Source organism: Pongo pygmaeus, chromosome 14 (assembly GCF_028885625.2).
Source record: "Pongo pygmaeus isolate AG05252 chromosome 14, NHGRI_mPonPyg2-v2.0_pri, whole genome shotgun sequence".
Classification (NCBI taxonomy): Eukaryota; Metazoa; Chordata; class Mammalia; order Primates; family Hominidae; genus Pongo; species Pongo pygmaeus.
Window position 1 is genome coordinate 90,358,819 of NC_072387.2, and position 5,218 is coordinate 90,364,036.

Sequence of the window (5,218 nt, forward strand, 5' to 3'; positions counted from 1 at the left end):
GCACCAATTTCTTTATTAATAAATATCCCTTGTTTTGTTTTTCCTCCCTTATGCATTTTAAAAAGGTTTAAATTAGTTTTAAGAGCAAGGCAAAGGCTTTTTTCTCATACTATAAAAAGATTTTAACAGATTGCATATTTTTGAGCAGAAACTATGCTCCATCTGCCTCCACTGGCACTGAATAGTACATTACCTGTCACAAAAGAGTGTGAATTCTAGTTTAATTGATTCCAGAGCAGTTCTGTGTTTTTATTGTCACATAGAAACCAAGTGTTTAGGATTCATATACACCCCCAAGTCTGATCACAGGCAAATCGTGCGATGATCATTGTTTCTAAGGTTCATATTTATTAAGCCTGTGTGCTCAGGGGGCTACCCTAAAACTGATTATGTCTTCGTTTCCTCTGTCTTCTCTAACAGCTAAACGTCTATGATTACAAGGCATTTCTTGCCAAGGCGTTGTCTTTCATAAGTCAATAGACATTCACAGGCTTTTTGCCTACTTATGATTGTGGGGTTTCCCTACAGCTTACTCTGTTATCTTAGAAAAAAATGTTAAGTATCTTTCCTAAGACTGGATATTTCTTAGATATACATATAGTAAGGAGTAGACTGTTGCAAATTTATGGGAAGAGATTAAAAGAGGGCAGATATTACAGAAGTCTCCATCAAGTTATTTAAACAAGTAATACATTTGAACTCTTCTTATAAAGTAAAATTATGTCTTTATTATCCTGCATATACCTAAATGTAGTTCTATATTTGGGGAAAGATTAGATTAGAACTAAAGGGCACATTCTTCAGGAAAATGTCTGACATATAACCACTTGCTCTTCCTTATTTATGTATTTCTCTATATCAAATTTAAAGAAAGATATAGAGAAGTTATTCACATAGACTTTGTATAATGAGGAGTTTCCTCCCTTCTTCCTGAGCACAGCAGAATAGAGACTGTCAATGGGGCCACAAACGAACTCTTGGAAATGAGCAGATTAACCCTTTTCCTAAAAAAAGAGTGATAAATTGTCTAAATTCTTCAAAATGCTTTTTAAATTTGGTTGAAATTTTGGAATTTTTAAAATTCTGACAATAGTAAAATGCCAATTGTTAGAGGTGTTCCTGTTTATGTGTTTGGTTTAGGTTAATACTGTGTTACCCAGTGTGACTAATCTTTGAATTATTAATGTAATGTTCATAAATTTTGCTAGCAACTCACCCAGAATGGTCAACTCTTTGTTATTGTGTACAATTTATCACCTATTCTAAGGCATTATAGTATTTATTATTTTGACAAATTTTCAAATATAAGTGCTAGTCTTTAAAGCAATGGTTTATAAGCCATATCTTTTAGACATTACTATTCTAATATAGATCTTTTCCCATTAGATTTAAAACAACTTGAGCTTCCTTTCCAACAGAAGTCCCTACTACCATTCAAGTTGCCATATAACTTGAAATGTATTTACTATTCCTTTTTGATGAACAAAAGAGGTCCGGTTTCACAAATGCTTATAAGTTCAATATTAGGTGAGATTCTGTATTAGGCAAAGATGAATAAAATGAGATTACAGTGTACTGGGAGAAACATACATATACAAATAAATTATAATGAGATTTCTGCTTTGGGCCAAGATGGAGTCAAATAAACAAGATTTACCCTCATGACTAAAACAACAAAATAAGAAACAAAAAATATAAAGCAATGGATCTTGACATTACCCCTCAAGCATCAATGGCAGTTATGTGAGTGAGACAGAAAACAAATGAGGTGAGTTCTGTGATTGCTCTAGCCTACAAGTTTCTGGAACTTAGGGCAGAGCAAGGACCCAGGGAGAGCCTGGCAGTCTCCCTGAGTTTAGAAAATGAATCCGAAAACTCAGGGGAGTCAAAACACCTAGAGTTTGCAAAGGAAAGCATGAGAGAGGAAAGAAAAGCAAAGAGAGAGAACTGCAGAGAATTTATCTCACAAGTGTTCAATTGAAGGCTGATCAGTACATGTGTGTAAGGAAACCAACCACCTTAAATCATTAAATGTGACAGTGTCCCGGACTTATAAAGGACCAGCAGTAGTGCCAGTTTCCAATATCTAGAGAAGAAAACCTCATAATTCACAGAATATCAGACAGTGTACTCAGAAGAATATGCTTCAGTAGTGGAAAACATTAACCCTGACGAAAGGCTATGCTTATTCTTCTTAGGAAAGCATTAAGACAGAGATCCCAAAGAGTGAACGCTTTCCAATTAACCTATATGCCTTGTAGAACAAAGGAATCAAAAAATATCCTGGCCCAAATAAGATAAAATTCATGATGCATGTAATAGAAATTATGAAGCTTAATATAAAGAATAGAAATTATGAAGCTTAATATAAATTATTAATAGAAATTATGAAGCTTAATATAAAGAAGCAAGGAAATGTAAGCCATAATGAGAAAAAATCAATTAAAAATGATTCAGAAAAAAGACAGGGGATGGAATCAATAAAGAGTGAAATAATAGTTTTTACAATTGTATTCAATATATTCGAGAAGCTAAAGGATAGATTGGACATGTAAAGTGCAGACATGAAAGAGGTAAAACTAAAACATCTCAAGTCTAAAACAGATAACAATCTGCAATGCCTAACAGAAAAATACAATGAGTAGAGTTAACAGCATTTTGCGGAAGAAAAGCACAGTAAATTTCAAGACGTAACAATAGAAACTATTCAAAAGGAAATACAGAAAGAAAAAAGATTTTAAAAAGTGAACAGAATATCAGTGAACTGTGGGACAACTCAATTCAGCCAAATGTATGTAAATACAGTCAGAAAATGACAGGGTAGGGTGAGGTGACGGAAAAAAAAATCTGTGAAAAAACATTGGCTTAATGAAAAACATAAATTCAAGATACAAGAAGTTCGTGGTAGCCCAAACGCACGTACACACACAAATAAAGAAAATGATACCATGACACATCATAATCAAATTGCTTAAAACCAATGATTAAAGATAGTCTTTAAAGGAGCCAGAAAAAAAGATTCATCATAGAAATAGAAACAAAAATCAGGACATCAAATTTGTCATTAAACAATGAATATTTAGTGAGTGGATCAATATCTTTAAAGTCTTTATCTAAAATTTAAAAAATAAACACATCAGCCTAAGATTATCCAGCAGAAATATGTTTCATAACTAAAGAGAAAAAAAGAAAAAGACTATTTCAGACATACAAAAGCGAAGAGAATTTATAATGAAGGCATCTGCACTACAAGAAATGTTAGAGAGAGACCTCGAAGTAGAAGGAAAATGATACCAAGTGGAAATCTGTAATGACAGAAAAATGAACATTAGAAGTAGTAAAGAAATGGGTGACTATAAAGACTATTTAAGTCTCATTAATAGATAACTGCTTAAAACAAGAATAATAATGTTTCCTGTTATTTGTAATATATTGAAATAAAATGCATGATAAAAATAACTCAAAGACCATGCAGGGTCAAATGGAAGTATGTTGTTTTAAATTTCTTACCCTGGGAATGAACTAGGACAGCATTACATGAGAGTAGAGTGGTAAGTTAGTGAGGTATACTATAAACCTCAAACCACCACCAAAATAACACCACGAACACCTACATCTACTAAAAGCAGCAGAGATAAAGTAAAATACAAATAAAATTCAGACATCTGAGGGGCTGGGCTGCTGCGTGACTTGGCACGGCTGAAGCGCCAGTCGTCCGGCAGGACCTCACACCACTAATTCCTGTCTAGCAGCTTCATGGGCACGTTGGCCAGTGAGACGCCCCTGTTGCTCTCTTTCTTCCTGAGCTGTTTCTCTTCCCTCTGATTCGGTTTTCTGAGAGCATGAAAGGAGAGGGTCTGGGGACACCCCACGCCCCTTTTGTGTCTGCCCATCGCAGGTGCCACTACCACCCTGGGCCTCACCATCCCCTCTGTTCCTGTCTTCAGCAAGAAGCAGATGTTAATTTTGATGGTTGGATAGGATGCTGCTGTCAAGGTGATCTCTGTATAAGGTAAAGTTAGGGGAGATGGTCACTATCATTCCTACCAATGGTTTTAACATGAGAAGAGTAGAATACAAGAGCATTTGTTTCACGGTATGAGAAGGTCAAGATAAAATTAGGCCTCCCTGGAGGCATTACTTCCAGAATACCCAGGCTCTTATTTTTGGCAGATAGCAATGATTAGGAAAGAATTCAGGAGGGAGCAGAAGAGCTACAGAAAATGCTTCACAGAGATGAGCTGGGAGATACTGTGCTGTTGCTTTTTGCAAACAAACAAAATTTGCCAAATGCTACGGCCATCGGTGAAATGACAGACAAATTCAGTCTCTGCAACAGAACATGGTATATTCAAGCCACTTGTGCTATACAAGGCACTGTTCTGTATGAGGGACTTAACTGGCTGGCAGGTGAGCTTTCAAAACATTCAGTGAAACTGGTTATCTAACCAAGGACATGTTTGATACAATTGAAACTAGGCTTGCTACAACAAAACTAGTTTGCATCTTGGTTATTATACAATCTCTGGGACTCCTTAGGCAGACTATTACAGCATTTCAACTTGTTTTGTTGCCTTTGATTGTTTACCAGGTATGATGTTACTATTTAGCAATATGCTTGGTTTTAAAAAAATTCTCCTGGGAAAAAGTATCCTCCTTTAATTTTATAACCATAAATTCCTGGCTATTGTGAAACCTTTAAATAAACCCATTTGAATGCTTTTTGAGCCCACAACAATTTTTTTTTTTTTTTTTTTTTTTTTGAGATGGAGCCTTGCTCTGTCACCCAGGCTGGAGTGCAATGGCACAATCTCGGCTCACTGCAACCTCTGCCTCCCGCGTTCAAGCAATTCTCATGCCTCAGCCACCCAAGTAGATGGGATTACAGATTCCTGCCACCACGCCTGGCTAATTTTTTCTATTTTGTTTGTTTGTTTTAGTAGAGACGGGGTTTCGCCATGTTGGCCAAGCTGGTCTCGAAATCCTGACCTCAGGTGATCCACCTGCCTCAGCCTCCCAAAGTACTGGCATTACAGGTGTGAGCCACCGCACCCGGTCAACAAATAATGTTTTAAATTATCACCTTACTACTTTACTGATACCTTTGTCATTCCTGAGACAGTCTGCTCATTTAAAAGTGTAGCATTTTATTTGTATTTATTTATCTCCCTTGCCAAAGAAGATTTTTTAAATACTGCTTATACCAGCCAGGAAAATG

The 5,218-nt window shown here is 36.0% G+C and overlaps 1 pseudogene; it reads left to right on the top strand.

Moving 5' to 3' along the window:
* Positions 1–3,918: 3,918 nt before the first annotated feature.
* LOC129011352 (ADP-ribosylation factor 4-like) lies at positions 3,919–4,448 on the top strand (annotated as a pseudogene).
* The last annotated feature ends 770 nt before the right edge of the window (positions 4,449–5,218 follow it).